This window comes from Phyllostomus hastatus, unplaced genomic scaffold (genome assembly GCF_019186645.2).
Source record: "Phyllostomus hastatus isolate PE091 unplaced genomic scaffold, TTU_PhHast_1.1 phas_contig_37, whole genome shotgun sequence".
Classification (NCBI taxonomy): Eukaryota; Metazoa; Chordata; class Mammalia; order Chiroptera; family Phyllostomidae; genus Phyllostomus; species Phyllostomus hastatus.
Window position 1 is genome coordinate 10699810 of NW_025333867.1, and position 20268 is coordinate 10720077.

The window sequence follows — 20268 nt, forward strand, 5'->3', positions numbered from 1 at the left end:
GTGCACTCTCCCTGGAGCTAGCCTGGTGTATCTCCCTAGCACCTTGGATGTGGGATCCAGGCCTTCCTGAGAGCATACTTTCTGTGGGGTTACCACTGTGGGCTGGATTGTGGGTGCACGCACTTGGTTAGGCTGCCTTAGTCCCACAGGTTCGGGCATGCACCATTCCCAGTGCTATGGGGATGGGCAGTACCTTCTGCCCAACCTATTGTAAAACCTGGAGATCATTGCCTGGCTGGGTAGGGACCAGGCCAGAGTGATTGCTGTAGGAAAATTCCCTAAGCAGTGTGTCTTTTTTCACTTTTTCCTTTTAAGAAATTCCTCATAATCAAGCCTGCTGCTCTGTACAGTGGCCTGGCTTCTCACACAGCCAATTCTCTAGCCAGACCAGGGACTGTCTGGGTCAGGGCCCATCACTGCATGACTCTCAATTCTCCCCAACTGGTGTCCACACACTCCATGGGTGCTCACAGCTCCTGTCTGTTTGCCACTTAGTCCTTATTCCCCTCTCTGTGACTTCAAGAAACCAGGTCTCTCTTGGTGCTGCTTAAACCTTGCTTGGCTGGGGAGGGAGCAGTTGACCTGGCTCTCTCCCAATGACCCTGTGGCAGACCCAGCATGCATGGGGCCTGGTGCTGCAGCTGCCCTGGTCCCCTAACTGGTGCCTGGGACCTTATTGTCCTGAAGCATTCTCCTTACCATCTGGGTTTTCAGTGTCCGCTACAATTTTTGGTCTCCTATTTTCATATATGCTGGCATACTGTTGACTATTTGCTCTGTTCCTGCATAGATGAGCTAGGTTTTTCTCCCATGTGTATGGGAAAGTGGAATCCACTCCTTTCTACCTCATTGTCATCTTCCTCTCATTCATTCCGTATCCATCTTTTTTGCATGACAGGAAGCCAAGCTCTTTTCTGTGGTTACCCAGGCCTTCAGAAATCTGGTAGCTGCTTCTCTCTCTTACTGGCAGTCTCTCATACTCTATGTGTGCCTACTGTTTCTTGCATTTTTTTGCCTCTTGTTTTTAACACATACTCTTATTTTGCTTGGATGGAACACCCCACTCCTTGTCTCATCTTCCCATTGATCCCAACTTTCTTTTCAAAGCCCTATTCCAGCATCACCTTTTCTGACTTCCTTTTAGGCAAGGATGGTTAGACTCTCTTTTGTAGGACAACCACACTTTGTATATAACTTGACTCCTTCATTTATCATACAATATTGCAAATATTTTTCTGTCAGTGGTTCTCAATGGGAGGAGGGTAGGAACATCAATTTTGTCCTCAAGAAAACATCTGGAAATGTCTATAGACATTTTTGATTGTCACAACTTGGGGAGGAGGTCCTACGGCTCTAGTGGGTTGAGGTCAGGGATGCTGCAAAACATCTTACAAGAGAGGACAGACCCACCACAAAGGTTGATCTGGCCCCACATGCCAGTAGGGCTGAGGCTGAGAAACTCTGGTATACCTTTCTTATTACACTGAGTTCCTCGTCATCAGGAATCGAGTCTATTTAGCCTTTGTATGTGTAGGGACTGACACATAGTAGGTTCTTGAATCTTGTTAAAAGAATTAATGTCTTCTATTTATTTTGTCTTCTATCTGAAATCCATAGCACCAGAGCTAGATTCATAGCAGGTACCAATAAACACTGTGGATAAATTGTTTAACTGAAGTAATGAGTGGAAAAAGAAATATTCTCACTTTTAATCTGGTGACAAACTTTCCTCAGTGACCCAGTTACCTTTTCAAGTCTCCTGCTGGGAGTTTTGCTCAAACACTCTGCTCTCTGACCAAATTAGTTTCCTTCATGTCACTCCTAGTTTCAGATTTAAAAGTTCCTTTTTTTTTTTTTTTTTTGCTCAGAATTGTTTTGCATAGTAAACATTTTCTCCTTTCCAGCCTCCTATTTCCCACACAGGGAAAGGAAGTACAAAAGGGCAGGGGTGCTTGGGCTGCTGAGTAAAGAGAATCAGCTGAGGGCACTGTCTCCTCCCTCTGGGTACCCATTGAGGAAAGGATTGTTTGGATAAGTATCACCATGGGCTCATTTGGAAAGTACACTTCTTGAAAAGGGAGGAGGTGCCAAAAAAAAAATCCTGCTCAGTGCTCTGTAATTGTTGGCCAGAGGCCTCCCCACTTCTTGAGGAAGTTGGAAGATTTCAGGATGGAAATATTCAGAAAACCATTAGCCAGTGGTGATGATGGAGGGCTGGAGAGCAGCACTATGTAAATAAATGTCACAGAACACCTTAGACTGCTGCTTCGGTCTATGCTTTCACCTCTCATGGCCCTCTTTGAAGAGTGGTTCATTAACAGGGCAGCAGACTTCTTTGGTTTCATAGCCTCAGTTTCTCTTGCTTAGCCTTTGAAAGAGCTGGGTTCAAATGACCATCCAAATAACCCATAGATAAAGGTGCGATACAAAGAAAAGATGCATTTGCTAAATATCTAAGTCCACTTAATAATGGTCTTTTCCGGCTTTGATCCTTAGTGTCAGAAGTGTACGTTCAAATGAAATCACAAAGATGGAATAAACTCAGGGCATTGAGCAGGACAGAAGTAGTTTCCTTATAAATGAAGGTCACCCACCCATTGGTTTCCAGCTCTAGACTATAGCATTCTAGGAATTCTGTCCTTTTGGAGCAGGTCCCTAGGACTACTATCTCCTAGAAAAATTCTTGATGGGGCTTCAGTTCTTAGTTTTGAGTGTTGGCACCCAGTGCATGAAGGAGTCACCCAACCCATCAATGGTTAACCTTAGTAAAATTCACTTCCCAAAGGAGACTGTTTTAGATCTTGTCATTCTGGTTACTTCAAGGAAATGGTGTGTGATTATTTTCCTATGTGTGTATCTTTTCCTTTTTTAAATGCATAGATTACAGGGTGATTACAGAGTTGTTGGGAAATTGGTGATTCTGGATTGGACTAGTTACACAATGATGGTACTAATGGCAACCTACAGTCACTCTGCAAAGCTGGGCTCAGGTGTGTGCCAGTTGCAGAGGTCTGTGTGCTTGTCCTATTGTCACTTATTCACAAAAGTCTACCCTCAGTAGCGTACTTCACTCCTTGGTGCAGAATCTGCAGAGTAAGTTTGGATATAAGGCTAGTCCTTTCTAGGAAACCCAGTAGAAGATTTTCATGTGACCTTGTAGATACCTGTATATTAATTCCTGTGACTTGCATTTTGCACCTTGGAAATTCTAACTGTAAGTACTGAACATACTAGAAAGATCTATAGTAAATCAATTCTACTTCAGTGTTCAGGGCCAATGGAAAATGTGGAACAAATAGTGGTTTCTTTAGGTAGTCTTCTTTAGGTTGTTATTGAAACAGGAATAAGACTGGACCACAGGGCAGCTTGCTGTTTGTTCTTGGAAGAAGCTAATCCTTCATGGGATGTAATGGTCTCTCTTCCATGACTTAGCTTGCTAAGTATTCTATAGGGCCAAAAAGAAATGACATTAATGTAGTTAGGAATAGGTCAGAGTTTCCTGACTAAAGAGATTATGACTCCCCCAGGAGACATTTGGTAAAAACTGGAGACATTTTTTTTGTTGTAAAACTCATGTGTATGTGCACACTATGGGTATCTAGTGTGTAGAGGCCTTGAGATGCTGCTAAACATCCTACAATGCACAGGACAGCCCCTAGCAACATAGAATTATCTGGCCCCAAATTTCAATAGTGCTGTGGTTGACAAATTGGGGCATATATAACTATGAGACATTTCTTTCTGTTCACTATAAAGCCACTGGCAGTGTTATTAATTTACCATTTATTCTACCAGAAGCCTGCAGACTCACAGGGCCCTTGCTTACCCTAAAATGCTCAAGTGGTAGCTGCTTTTTCTCCCAAACCTCATAGAACATCAGGCCTGGAGCTCGAGGTAAATGCTCACCTTGGTGTTCTTTGCTGTTCCCCACCATTTTTCTTGTTTGCCCTGAAATGTCCCATCTCCTTTGAATTCCATACCCTCAGGCAATCCCATTCTCTGCATTTCTTCATATAGTTTTTCTGTTGAACTTCTGGTTGCTCTTGTACTTATTGCAGATTTACCTTGCTGGTTGACTTTCTTCTTCACCTTGACTCCTGTCCTGAGTCTTGGCAACTCCAGATCCATGTGAATGGACACCTTGACCTCTGTACATTGAGGTAGTTTTATTTTTGTAGACCTTTCCATGCACCTCATTTCATTCATCTATTTGCATGGTAATTTTTAAATTTGCCACTCTCTGGACCCATCCCTATCTTAGCAGGTTGCTCACTTTGTTGCTCTACTCCAGGCACCCTTCCTCCCATCCTGATTCTCTGACACTGACATCCATGCACCCTAACTTCCACCCACCTGGTTTCAGTTCCAGGTGCATCACTGCCATCACTTCTTTTGTGCACCCTCAGTGTTCCTGGCAAAACCCCAACTCTGCTTATTCCCAGGCTAACTCTACTCTACCCCTGCATCCAAGAAGCAGAACAACTCTGCTTCAATTTATGTCCAGAGCTCTCAAATGAGAGCTTGATTTTCTGCTTCTGAAGGTTAGCTCCATGCCTTTCCTGTCTCCTAAGCTGCAGTGTGCCTCCCACCCTCACTGTCAGCTGATAATCTTTTTCTTATTTGAGAAAAGAGAAGTGACTAAAAAAAGTAAAATAGCTCATTGCCTTCATCTGTATCTATGTATTGACTTACCTTATTTTTATAATGGATGGACAACTCTGTTTTTTTTCTCAAGATGGTTCCTCTTATGGTGGGCTTGCTTCCCTCTGCTCTCTTGTCCTTAAGGTGTTGACACCTGCAGTTAAGCCCTCTTTCTCTTAAACCATTAATTTACCCTTCCTTTTTGGATCATTTCAAATAGTCTTCTAATATTGTAGACTTTCTCCCACTTAAAAAAAGTCCTTCTTTGACTCACCACCCAAGCCAGCTTCTGGCTTATTTTTCTCTCTCCTTTCATAGCAGAACTCTTTATGAACAGCTTTCTGGACTATCTCCACTTCTATTCTGACCATATTCACCAGTAAATTCCATATTGCCCATCAGATTGTCTAATCCTGTCACTCAATAGCAGTCGACATAATTGATATTGATTACTCTCTCTTTCTTCCTTGGCTTCTGGAACATACAAAATTGTTTTAGTTTTGTTTGTTTATTTGTTTTTATTTATTTTGACTTCATAAATAGTGTCCTGTCAGTATTTTTGGCTGCTACCCTTCTTTCTCCCAATCTATAAATGTTAGTGTGCTCTAGGCCACAGGCCTCAGCTCTCTTCTCTAACTTCTTTTTCCCAGGCACTCTCCCTTGTGACTTTAAATATCATTGATTAAATTAATTGTCCTGTGCTGATTCCCACATCTCTCTCCTGAGTCTTAGACTTGTGTATCAAATGGTCTATGTGACCTTACTACTTAGATGTATGTAGCACCTCAAATTTAAAAATGTGTACATTAGAACTTTGCACTCCTGCCACCTGCACCCTAGAGTCTGTCCCCCATTCTTTTCTATCTCAGAGATTAGCACCAGTTGCCCCTGACATGATTGATCCTTGATTCCTTTATTTTCCTAATCTTTCCTGTATCCCCACTGCTGCCTGGTCCAAGCTGACATCACTCCTTTTTTGGCCTACTGCAATGGGCCGCTGACTGTGCTCACTACTTCCACCCTGTTTCCACCCTCTCTCAGAGTCTGATTTCTTCACATTACCATCAGAGTGGCTTTTAGGTGATTGCAGGGTGCGGGGGAGGGGGGTGGTTATAAGGGGATTAAATGGTAATGAAAAATACAATAAAATATTTTTTTAAATCTCTATTAAAATCAGCCCTGGCCAGGTATTTTAGTTGGTTAGTGCATCATCCTGATGCACCAGTATTGCAGGTTTCATCCCCAGTCAGGGCACATACAAGAATCAACCTGTGAATGAATCAATGAATGGAACAACAAATTGATGTTTCTCTCTCTTTCTCTCTCAAACCAATCAGTAAAAATCCCCCCAAACAATTAAAAGATCTGTATTAAAATTAGGTCATTCTCTTGACCAGAACCCTTCAAGATTTCCATCATCCTCAGCACTACATCAAGGCTTCTTACCATCACCCACAACCCTGTATACTCAATCTTGCCTCCTCTACCAGACACCGGCCTCCTCAGCTCCTGCCTTTTATGGAGCTCAACCAGCTGGTTCTGGCTTCAGCCCTTTCATCCTCACTATACCTTTAGCCTAGGAGCTTCTTCCCCTGGCCTTTTCCATGTGCTTCTTTATATAATCCGGGACTTGACTAAATTTTACTTTCTCAGGGAGACATTCCTGACAACCACATCTAAGAAAGTATCCTCCTTCACTTTATCTTGCTTCACTCTCTGCAGAGCATTGATCACAACCTGACATTATTTTTTATATGTATTTGTTTGCTCATTTATTATGTCTTCCCCACTACAATATCAGGTCCACAAGGCAGGGACTTCCTCTCTTCTATTCACAATATATTGTTGGTGTCTGCAACAGTGATAAGAACAAAGTGGGTGCTTGTTGAATGACTATGAGGTCTAGAACTTTGTTCTCTCCCCTTAGACTTACAAAGAGCAAAACTGATCAAAAAGGCTTCAGTTTTCACAGGTTTGAGAGTGACGCTATCATGGAGTCTTTTATGGTCAGCCAAAATAGAAGGTGTTGGTGACTTTCAGGAATTCCTCTTTTTTTATGTCAGGAGAAGGGTAACCAGGAATGTTAGTGAACTGGCCTGAGATTTTAGACTTGATGTTGTCTCTACTTAGTTGTGTGATTGTAGCCATTAACTTCATCTGCAATGTCCCTTCTAGCTTAGAATTTCTGTATTCAGAGATTGATTTATTTGTTCATTAAAATGCAAATACCTTTAGGAGAGGTAACATTAAAACTTTTATTGGACCTTGAGTCATGGTGAGTTTTCTATGTCAGATTCTTTTCAAAAGTAGATTTTGACAAGGGACATTGGGTGAGTGTGGGCCAGCTACATGTTTTAAGTAGGGGAAGAAGATGGTGTTGGGATGTTGAAAATGAAGGAGCACAAGAGGCTAGAGTGCTAAGTCAAGCTTCACAAAGTTCAGTCTTACCACTGGGCAGGTGTAGATGTGGGGTGGGGAGCAGATGAAAAAGGTTATTAGGTGTGCGCAAAGATGTATTTCCATATGAGAGTGGTTGTGGGAATTTCCTCACCATTTCTGTAGTGGCCTACTTACATTCTTAAACCCTCATTGGTTAAAACCATGTTAACTCCCTAGAGTTTAACCTAGACCTGGTCAGAGATTGCTTTGGAATTATTTATGAGGAAAGACTTTACCAAGCAAACCATTAGTGAAAACAAATCATAAGTGAGCTCTTCTAACTTCTTATGAAAATGGACTGCTCTGGAGAATTCAGAATCATGTTTCACAACTGGTCCAGGGAACTTGACACCCACTGGAGTTTTAGTAGGAATTTCAAGGAAATGAGGTTCTGTAGCCAAATAGACTCTTGCTACATTAATGTGTTTTAGAAATTTCCAAGAGGAGTTACAGAACGTGTTGTTTGACTACAGGAGTTTTGTTTATCTCTAAATACCTATACACATCTCTCATTTCCCTTGGGACACAATGTGAAAAATGCTGCAATGGAATTAACCATTTGTTTCACAGTAATTTATAAAGTGACTATAATTCATCCATTCATGGAAACTTCAATTCATAGGTCTATCAATAAAGCACTAATACAGTTGGCCTAGTTCAAGTTAATGCATTTTCTTGAATAAATAAGAACAAGTTTTTACATAAAATGTAGTTGATAATTCATTATATTCCTCCCTCTTTCCTTTCCATGCTGCCCTTCTTCTTTTTTTTTTTTTTTGATAATTGACCTGTATTAAGGACTACAAATCAAACTGAAAAGACATAACTCATTTAAATTAATCAATGTCAGAAGTCTAAGAGTGTAAATACAGTGCAATTTGTGTATTTTGTAGATTTTCTTAAAAAGAGATTTTCTCTTTTTTTAAAAGACCATTTTAGACATCACAGACTCTTGCCAGACACCCAGAATCATAAAAATCACTGGATAGAGGCCAATCTCAGAACAATTACTACTTGCCAGTTTAACAAAAGTTGTTTTATAATTTTTCTATAGTGTTAAGACAATTTGAATATAGTAAAGAGTATTATTTATCCTTTCATTAATTGGTTGAAGAAAGGAGAAGGTTGTTCTTAGATGTTGGAAGGCCCTGTCACTTGATATTCAAGCTCCAAAGAGGAGAAACTTGGTTGAGAGGAAATAAAATGTCTTGAGGTTTTAGGGAATTAGTAGATGGTGATATCATCAAGTAGTGCAGCCAGAGGTCTGATGCTTTTGGTTATTGCTGGGGCTCAAGTCAAGGTTTGTTCTGTAACTGATTCTAACAGCTTTGCTTGTTATGAAGCATGTGCTCTTCCATGGTTCTCCCACTGCAAAATGGGAAACTCCCAGGCCTTTGTAAAGGGAAAGTGTGACAAAGTGATGTGCTCTCTTTCCTTTGATCCTTTCTTGGTAGGGTCATTCCCTGAACTGCCTGATATCTAGGTTCAGTTTGGAGACCCAGTAATAGTAAGAAATCTCTTTGTTGAGCCTATTCTGACTCCTGTGGTCAAACCCACAGCTAGCCTGATTCTTCCCTAATGTTCTACATGATTATCACTGTGTTTGGGATTTCAACCAAATCCAGCCTTGCCATGTATATGTGCCAACTAGCTCACTATACTTTGTAGGCTAGAGGTTGGGGAGAAATTTACTGTCTGTTGTCTCTCATCTCCAGGCTGGCTTCCTCCCAACAGAGCACTTACTTAAGAAGAAGGAAACTCTTTTCTCAGTCTCCATTAATAGAGGCTGAATGAGGGAAATGAACTCATTTATACTTTGATGAGCTCACAAGAGAAATCAAGAGATTTCAATGCTGTCACTCTTTTTTCCAAAAATGATTTGAAGCAAACAACAAACCCAAGATGTATTGTTATTATTATTTATTTTTTGTTGTTATGGACAAAACTATGCCACTCATAGGGATAACTCAAAGGAATGGAAATAAAATTTTATTGAAGATAAAATAACTATGACTCTGGTCCTAGTTCTTTTAGAAATCAGGGTTAAAGAAATGTTGTAGGCAATTTGCTTCACTCAGTTTGTTAAAATTGTATCAATTATGGGTAGAGGAGGTGAATTAGATGTTCCTTAAGTACACATCTTGCTCTCAAACATGAATTCTGTCTTCTACACATGTTCTTCCCAATAGAGGATGTGTCTTTGAAAATTTAAGCATTCTTATTTGTGCCATGTTTATTCATGTTTCAGTCATATTTTATACTATGAATTTTAAGACAGACTGTATATTTTCAAAGAAAATAAATTTAACATTAAGTTTTTTCTGGAATAAGATGAGTAAAAATGTATAAATATAAAGTTTTATTTCAAGTAGACAATTAATTTGAATGATGATTATCCTTGACCCAGATTTCTGGATTTTGCTAAGAATATGGAAAAATACCTTCATAATTACAGTGGTTGGATTTGGTTTTCCTGACTCTGAAAAAAGTGTTACAAAGGATGCTTATGCACTTGAATTCAGGGCCAACCCCTGCCAAAGTAACAAACACGTTACTCTGCTATCCTTATCACCAATAGTCATTATAACTCCAAATTGCATCTCTTTTCCTTTATATAGATTATTAGTCAGTGGAACCTTTCAGGTCAGTGTTACCATTCCCTGCCTTGGCATTAAAGCAAATTTACTAAGCTAATACTAAGCTTTTAAAATAAAAGCATTGATTGGCAAGTTCAAGCCAAGCATATTGAGTAAGTTTCTTCTCGAAGCTGTAAAATCTAATCTGAATTGGAAAGTAGGGACAAGTTTTACAGGTGTTAATGAAATATACACTGAGATAGCTTTCTTTGGTGCTGTCCAGTTATCTTTGTAGCCTTTTTTTTTCTTTTTTCTGATAATTGGAAATAGACCCATAAGATTTTGATTATTTCAGGAAGGATAGAAAATAAATTTAAATATTTAATCTCTCTTGGCTAATGTATAGTGGTAAAGTGAAATTTTCTTTGTCTAGACCCAGCTACTCAGGCCCTCTCTTCATGTTGAGGCTCATTTTGTCTCAGCTACCAACTATGCTTTTCATTAGGTGGTTAACCTAGGTCACTCCCTATGTTGAAGTCAGCCAATGAATGTACTGTAGCTATTTTGTGGCTATTAGATATTCAGTATGAAGCCAAATGTACAGCATTGGAAGCACTGAATTGGTTTGAGTGGCAGTACGCATATTTGTGCAGCATTGTGTTTCTTAGATAGAGAAAACCCCTCCTCTTGTGAGCTCCCACTTAAGGGAGTGAGATTGGCCACTGTGAGGTCATTCTTTCCATTGAAATTGCTTTCATGAAAATGTATGGCCATTGATTTATAAACCAGTTAATTAAAATGTATTTGTTAAACCTACTCTATAATCAAAAGTAGTCTAGACACTACAAGTAGTACTATTCAATTTAAGACATGATTCTGCCCTCTTGGAGATTAAAATGTAAAGAGAAAGAGAGGTCTGCCATGCACATGAATAGCTGAAAGTCCATGTCATGTAATAAAAAGTATATGAACATTGGAATCAGATAAAAGCTGAGTTTGAATTTAAGTTCTGCCATGCTCTAGTTCTTTATTTGGATGATAATGTTTTGCTAATGGAGTGTTAGTACAGATTACCATAAATAAAACTACATTACAAATTTCCTAGTACCATGTATTCTTGCACATCATAAGTCTTTGTTTATAAATAAAAAATAACTTTTTCTTTGTTACTGCATTGTGCAAAAGTGGTTGGATAGATTTTCATCAAATGTAAAAGGAAGTTTAATATGTTTGACTTAAATATAAGTTGAGATCAATGCTCTTATTTGAGGTGGCAGATGTGACCTTATATGACTGTTCTGATAAGCAGACCTCCTCTTGGTCCTGCTGTATCCCAGTTTTAATGATGAGATTGCACCTGAGTCTATCTTTAGAATCTTCCTGTGACCCAAGTAGTTTTAGGATTAAAGTTTCCTCTGCAACAGCCCTTGTAAGTGTGAGACTTGTGGCAATGAGGCTCAGCTTCACAGCCTGCTCATGGGACAAGTATATAAAGTTACATCTGTCACCTCCCTGACCACTCCTCCCAAACCTCTTGTGATGGGCTTGTTCTCAGTCCTGGCCCTTGGGAGGTTTTCATACCCTGCTTTTTAGTCTATGACAACATTTTGTTTAAATCACCTTTGTTTAAATCACAAGAGAACTTTGTAGATCTTTGTAGTGGTGATCTGTGGTGTAGATCTTTGTCAATGCTATAAGAAAAATTGTGGCTCCTTAAAGAAGCTCCTTTTTAAGACAGATGGTGAAGTCAACCTCTTCAGTGTGAGGAACTGACAGAGGGGTGTTTGTTATACATAGTGAGGAGATTTCAGAGGTTTAGGGTTCCATATGGCTGTGGGAGAACAAATCAAGAGCATAGGAAAGGGATTTTAGCTTGAATTTTGCCAACATTTACTGTTTCAGGCAGCCTATTGACTTGGGAGATCCAGAATGGAACAAGGTGTGGTCTCTGCTAAGACTGAGCTTCCCTTGCAGCTGCAGTGGGAGCCTGCTGGGACAGATGGGTCAGGTGTTCATTCAACCAGAGGGTCAGATAATAGTCTGGGTTCAAAGACAAGCATATCCTTAGATAAGTGGAAGAGTTAATTAGTAACAAGTCTATGCAACTCATGCTTATAATGATTTTATTTTTTTAAGATTCTTACTCTTAACAGGTATCATTAAAAAGAACTGAGTTGCTATAAACACCATTTTCTTTTTTAAAATTTTATTGTTGTTCAAGCACGGTTGTCTGCATTTCCTCCCACTACTCCCTGACAACCCAGCCATCCCCACCTCCCTCCCCTGATTCCACCCCCCTTGGTTTTGTATATGTGTCCTTTATAGATGTTCCTGAAATCCCTTCCCCCCTTTTCCCTCCATTATCCCCTCCCACCTCCCCTCATTACTGTCAGAGTGTACTTAATTTCAGTGTCTCTGGTTATATTTTGCTTGCTTTAAACACCATTTTCTTGTTAGGAAATTATATTTTCTGTAGAAAAAACCATGGGTAAATACGTTTTTTATATGTGTGTGTGTGTGTGTGTGTGTGTGTGTGTGTGTGTGTGTGTGTAACATTTTTTCCTATCATATCTGAAAACATCCCATCCAATGGGCCAAAGATACTTCATGCAGCACCATTCTTCTCCTGGCAACAGTTAATTACTACTGAAAGATCAATAGCAGGTTTATATTTTAGAAAAATTGCAAAATGTTTTAAAAATATGCATATTAATGCATACTATCAATATAATAAGTTACAATAATAAAATCACTAGTACTAGTTGACTCCTCACTATGTGTTAGACATTACTTGTATTATCTCATTTATCTCTGAACTACCTTCTGAGGCAAATTCTGTTGTTATCCTCATTTTGTGGATGAGGTTTAGGCTGAGCTCAGCAAATTCCTTTGCCCCACATCACATAGTCATGGAGCCCTGGACCTGCTTTCTGAATGTGGGCTTTAACCCCTATGCCACACAGCACAGCAGGATGAACCACTGAACTACTCTGGGTGACTAGGTTTTGCTTTTATTTTATAAGCGTCTTTTGAGATATTTGTTTTAAATGCTGAGATTGCTCAGCCAAGGAAAAGTGGTGCTCAGTTTGCACTGGTGAGACAGCCATTTACAAAGTGATGCCAAAGCAAAAGCATTTCAAAGCTTGTTGTTATGGTTGACATGTGTTTGGAGCACCACTGGAACATAGAGGACATTGCTTACAGATGGGCTTAATGTTACCTGCTTCCCCAAATATGTACTGAAGTGTTCAGATATTTCCAGGATGAGAGGGAGAGTAGGCACCTCTGCGAATACTGCCTTCTTGAACTTTGTTCCCCTGACATGTCACACACCTCATTAAACTGTCTGGGATATGTTAGATGCTAGGGACTCACAAAGAGGCACAAAGTAGGATAGCAGGGGTGTCTAGATACCAGCAGCATTTCTGCTTCTCTTACATTTGGGAGGAAGGAAGGTGTCAGCTTTTATTTATTTATTTATTTATTTATTTATTTTTAATATATTTTATTGATTATGCTATTACAGTTGTCCCATTTCACCCTTCACTTCCCTCCACCCTGTACACACTCTCCCACCCATATCCCCCACTTTAGTCATGTCCATGTGTCATACTTATAAGTTCTTTAGCTTCTACATTTCCCATACTATTCTTACCCTCCCCCTATCTATTTTCAACCTACATTCTATGCTACTTATTCTCTGTACCTTTCCCCTCCTCCTCCCACTCCCCTGTTGCTAACCCTCCATGTGATCTCCATTTCTGTGGTTCTGTTCCTATTCTAGTTGTTTACTTAGTTTCTTTTGGTTTTGCTTTAGGTGTGGCTGTTAATAGTTGTGAGTTTGCTGTCCTTTTACTATACATGTCTTTTCTTTACCTTCTTTTCTTGGATAAGTCCCTTTAACATTTCATAAAATAAGGGCTTGGTGATGATGAACTCCTTGAACTTGACCTTATCTGAGAAGCACTTTATCTGCCCTTCCATTCTGAATGAGAGCTTTGCTGGATAGAGCAATCTAGGATGTAGGTCCTTGTCTTGCATGACTTGGAATATTTCTTTCCAGCCCCTTCTTGCCTGTAAGGTCTCTTTGGAGAAATCAGCTGACAGTCTGATAGGAACTCCTTTGTAGGTTACTGTCCCTTTATCTCTTGCTGCTTCTAGGATTCTCTCCTTCATTTTTACCTTGGCTAATGTAATGATGATATGCCTTGGTGTGTTTCTTCTTGGGTCCAACTTTGGAGCTCTCTGAGCTTCCTGGATTTCTTGGAAGACTATTTCCTTTGTCAGAATGGGGAAGTTCTCCTTTATTATTTGTTCAAATACGTGCTCAATCTGTCGCTTTTCCTCTTCCCCTTCTGGTACCCCTATAATTCGGATGTTGGAACGTTTAAAGATGTCCTGGAGGTTCCTAAGCTTCTCCTTGTTTTTTTGAATTCTTATTTCTTCATGTTTTCCTGCTTGGTTGTTTCTATCTTCCTTCTGGTCCACTCTATTGTTTTGAGACCCAGTTTCCTTCCCTTTACTATTGGCTCTCTGTGCATCTTCCTTCATCTCTTTTATGGTAACCTGCATTTTTTCATCTAATTTGCGCCCCAAATCAACCAATTCCTTGAGCTTTATGATCACCAGTGTTTTGAACTGTGCATCTGATAGATTGGCTATTTCTTGGTCGCTCAAAAAGGTGAGTCCTGGGGGACTGATCTGTTCTTCTGTTGGAAACATGTCTCTCTCTGTCTCTCCACTTTTTTTTTTGGTCTGGTTGCCCTTGTTATGGTGAGGGGTGAGCCTTAGGTGTTCACTGGGGCTGGGCACCCCAGTCGCTAGATTGTGACATTATATGTGGGGGCGGGGGCGGGAGTGGGGACGGGAGGGAACAATGGCGGTAGTTCCGTTCTCCTAGGATCTCAGTCCCTTCTCTGGGATCCTGAGTTGCAAGCTCTGCCCTGGTCCATAATCACCACCTCACTGGGTTTGCCAGCTGCTGCTTGCGTACTCAGGGTCCACCACTTTGTTTTTGCACACCCTGGATGGCTTACACGCCAAGTTCATGCCAAGTTCTCCCCGACCTCTGCGCACCGCCGACCTGCGCCCACCCGGCTCCTCCTCTCTGCCCCTCGTACCAGTCTGGATGAACGGGTCTACTTCAACTTCTTGGCTGTCCGACTTCCATTCAGATAAATTCTCTATCAGTTCTGGGTGTTATTCTAGCTCTAAATTGTTGTTGCTCTAATCTTGGTTGTGCGTGGAGGTACGGTGCATTTACCTATGCCTCCATCTTGCCGGAAGTCCAAAGAAGGTGTCAGCTTTTAGTGAAGATGTCTCCCATTGGTGTTGATTCTAGAAGACACATCCCTGGGAGCTTCCTTTGCCCCCTTCAGCTTCTCTATCATATTTGGTGCTCTGTGCCAAGAAGTGGCACAGGGAGGAGGACAGCTAAGGTTAATGACCCTGTTCTTTCCAAGACAATCCCAAAGGACCTGCCCCACTCAGTGAATGTCTGGAAGACCCTCTCTGTCACCAGGTTAGGGCTGTGAGTGCCCTGCCCTTGAGTTCCAAAGTGGCAGCAGAACCCCATGCCCAAAGAGCAGCTTTTCCTGTGCACTGAACCACAACATCCAGCCTTCAGAGAACTGTCTGCCGCACCCAATTTTGTGCATTGGCTCCTATCTTGGTGGCTCTAGAGATGCAGTCAGGGACAGTCACACATAAACTGTGCAGCTGCTGGCTAGAGAAGCCCTCCAGAGGCCCCAGGTCTGAGGTGAGGAAGGCCACCTCTGCAGAATACAACTGAGAATGGGAGAGGCAGGGCTTAGAGTTTTCAGATGCCTTTGGTGAAGTCAGCAAGTACGCCTTTCCAGAGTCTTCCTAAGAGTGCACAGTCTGGCTGGTTGCCAACTATGGAAAGCAAACCTTGGTGGATGGTCCCATTTCCCCTGTGGAATTTGTGTAGATTGCAGCACAGAGCTGAGAGCAGATTATAACCTTGGCCAAGTCCTGTAGGCAAGAGTGGCCCTGGCTTTCTGGGGGTCTGAGACTAGGATGATTTGGGGACCCCCTTAATATTCTGAATACAAAATTCTCTTTTTTGTGTGATTCTCCAAAATATAAATAGGTTTTAAAATTGCAGATAATAAGTGATATACAAAATTTTAAACAGTATAGAAAAGTAGAATTTTTTTTTACAGAAAACATCATTATACCTGCTTACCTACTACCTAGATTTTACCATTAACCCCTTCATGGTTATATATATATATATATATATATATATATATATATATATATATATATATACACACACACACACACACACACACACACACACACACACACACGCACACGCACACACACATATAATATATATATATGTATATACATATATATTATATGTATATATATTTATATATGTATATACATATATATGATTGATATATATATCAATCATAGTATGTACTCTGCATAATTACATAGCATAATATTTTTTTAAATTTTATTTTAATCATTGTTCAAATACAGTTTTTTCCCTTTTACTCCCAATCCAGCCCCCCCCTCAACAAATTTAAAAGCATAATATTTTTGAAATCTATCCAGACTATTGTACAGGAGTTTGTCCTCCTTTAGTTTCCCTGCACCCAACATCCCCTTTTTTTCTGACCAGTGTTCGTTCCTTTTTTTTGAATATAGTTAGTTCATTTTCTAGTTGACCAATACCTGGACTGTTCTCATTTGGGGGGGCATTTTATAGAAAGCTGCTATGCAATTTATTGTTTTAAATGACTACAGTATTTCATTGTACACATTTACAAACATTTATTCAAATAGCTCTCTTATTGGTTATTAAATTCTCTTTTGCTCTCTCTTACTTTTGACTACTATGATCATTGCTATGATTTAAAAAATCTTTAATCTACAGATGCTTTTATTTTCCTCAGCTAGATTCCTGGAAGTGGCAGTGCTGCATTAAAGAGCACACATTTCTCTACATTTATTTAATAGATATTGCCAGACTGCTTTGCAGAAATATACAACCATTTACATTTCCACCAGAAGTATGTGAGAGTATATTTTTTTTTACCAATTTTCCTGCTGGTGGCGTGTTACCATGTTCAAATGTTTTCCTTGCTAGGTGTTGTTTTCTTTCATTTTCCTGATGACCAATGGGACTGAGCATCTTTTTATACAAGTGGTGGCCATTTGGATGTGTTCTGTGATATACCTCTTTTCCTTTGACTACTTTACTTTTAGATTGTATGTCTTTATCTTTACAATTTGTGAAAGGATTATATATATATTGTGAATAATTACCTTTACAAATAATTCTATTTATGGTATACATGACAGGTATTTGCTCTTGGTGTATCATATGTCCTTAAATTTTATTTAGACTAAACTTTTGCCTTACACACTTAATTTTCTTTCTACGGTCAGTTAGGTTTGTGTATGAGTGTGTATATTCTGTATTGATTTAAGTCCCTCTCAATCCCCTCTTTATTCTTATTTTTTCTCCCTATCATCTAGGTCATTGGTATATGATCTTAAAATTACTCTAAATTATTAATTATTTTTGACATTTAATTGTTTGCTTCATTTAGTGTTAGTTTTATATGTAGTGTGAGGCAGTGTTCCTATTTTTTCCCCTGCCAGATGGATAGCCATTTGTGCTAGCATCATTTATTTCATTAATTAACCTCTACCCACCAAATTATTTATTAAATTCTCATATAAACTAAGACATATTTTTAGTATTCGATTTTGTTTCATTAATCTCTTTGTCTACCTCTGTGTTAATATAATTTTATTTGTATTATAGTGTTGCAATGATTTTATAGTGTGTCTCAGTAGATGATAAGGTGAGTCTACTTATTTCTCATTCCCAACACACATACTTAAAAACTTTTTTCTTTGCCATTTTTGGTTACTTATTTTTCCTTTTTTTAATTATTTATTTACATTTTTAGAGGGAGGGGAAGGGAAAGAGAAATAGAGGGAGAGAAATATCAATGTGTGAGAGATACATGGTTGCTTTTCACAGGCCCACAACCAGGGACCTGGCCTGGGCTCTGACTGGGAATCAAATAGATGACCATTTGGTTCACAGGCCAGCACTCAATCCACTGAGCCACAGCAGCCAGGGTGGTCATTTATTTTTCCATTTGCACTTTAAGATAACTTTATTAACCCATATTCTCCTCAAATCAGTAGCATTTAAATTAAATTATATTATATATTAATTTTTGGATAATTGGCAATTCGTCATATTAAATCTCATTCAATAACATGATATATCTCCCTCTTTATTCATACCTTCTTTTATGTGCTTCAACAAATTTTATAGTTTTCTTTACATGGCCTGAACAATATTTCTTATTGGATGTTTTCCTGCATTATAGCTTTATCTCTATTATGAATTAAAGATTTCCTCAATATTCATTTTTAGCTACATAATACGAATATAGAAAAGAGTTATGGATTTTGGTATGTTTATCTTGTATATAGCTACCTTACCAAATTCTTTAATTCTAATAATGTTTTATTCTCAGTGTCTTGAATTTTACGTGAATAGAATCATATCACCAACAAGGAAATTTATCTTTACTCCTTTAATATTTATGTGGACTGTTCTCTCATTTAATTTTGCAGGTTGCTAAAGTTAAGGTGAATAACACAGGTGACAGTGGATATTCCTGCTTCTTCCTAATGGAGTGGAGATGACTTCAGTGTTTCTTCATTTACAGTGATGTTGGCTGTCTTTTCGTCCTCTATGATACATTAACTATTCAATTTCTATTCTTATTTAATTGAAGTTGTGGTAGGAACAGCTGCTGAATTGTTATCAAAGATCTTTTCAGTATCATTCAGATCTTTTGAGACACTTTGTATTTCATTTGTTAGCCTTTATTCAGAATAATAAAAATTTATTCATAAATGATATTTGTCTATAGGGATTTTTTGGTACTGTGCCAATTTTATCAACTTTTGTTACTAAAAATGTACGACCTTTAGAGAACTAATTAGAAAAATTTTTATCTCCTTATATGCCATCAGCAAATGTACATAAAATTAATAGTAACTTTAAAAAATATTAGATAGGACACACAGCTTTGAAGCCAACTGGTCCTAAGGTCTTTTTATGATGGTAGGCCTTTAATTACTCTTTGAGCTTAATTTATGACAGTGGTGTATTCATTTTTTTTTCTTATTCATGGGGAAATTTTGGCTTTTTATATGTTAGAAAAATCACTATTTATTTTTTTTAGGTTTCAACTTCATTACTACAGAGTTAACATACTATGTATTTAGTCTTCTTACAATCCCTTCTGTATCTATATTTTCCTCCCTGATTTTACCCATGAAAAGATTACGTATTTTAATGGTCTCTCCAAGTAATCAGTTTTAGGATTTATCTTTTCTACTATTTTTGCTTCTTATTTTTATTAATTTCCACTTATATGTTTATTGATTCTTTCTACTTTTTTAATCTTAGACTTATTTTATCCCAAAGTCTTAAGATAAAGTAGTTAGTACTGCTTTAGCTCTATCTGTTTTCATATAAAGTATTATTTGACTGCCTTCTAGTTAGATTTAATTTTAAATTTGATTTTCAACATTATTAAATGGATTATTTAGACAGGTATCTTTTAATTTCTAAGAAAATTATTATTATATCTTTCTAATCTTATTGGATTATGATCACTATATCCTAACGTTTTTTTCTATTAGATTTGCCTCATTCTGAAAGAGTGTGGGAACAAATTCTGTTGTGATTGTTTTTTTGGTGAATACATGTTTGTGACTATTATATAATTTTTATATTGCTTATTGAATTAAATAAACTTTATATGCTTATTACTGTGACTCTTATTTTTATCTTGTTTGCCTTTGCCTAATATCTTTTCTTCTGCTACTGCTATCTATCTCTGTTCATGTATTTTGTCCATGTTTAAAACCCTATACATCAGTGTTATAACAATGTAACATACAGATATGCATCATAAATTCTTCCCAGAACAAGTAGGAGAATAGAGAAAGAAAGAAAGAAAGAAAGAAAGAGAGAGAGAAAGAGAGAAAGAGAGAAAGAAAGAAAGAAAGAAAGAAAGGAAGAAAGAAAACATATAGAAAATTAATCAGTAAATAATAAATAGAATTTAGAGATTTAAGCATAAAACCAGGCAGGGAATATAAAGAAAATAATTTAATATGCTCTGAAGTTTTATTCATTTATTTATTCATTCATTCATTTATCTATACTGGTTCTCACTTTGGACCAGGTTTCTGTTCTCCAATAAACATATTTATTAATTTCAAATATACATACATACACACACATATATATGCATATCTATGGTATGCGTACCACATGCGTACACACACATATATGGTATAAATTCTACTTCACTTTAATAGTCAGTTTCCATACAAATTCCATTAGTAAGAAGACTAACTCAAGACAAATTCTAGTTTTTGGTTTGAAATTTCATGGTTTAGTTGGACCAAATGGGACATCTAATATGGTGTGCCAGTAAATTTTTAAAACCAGCTGGGGAGGAAGAGGTGGAGCTAAAAGTCTCTGATTTGTCATTTTTTTTTGGTTAATTCTCATGGTATAAATACT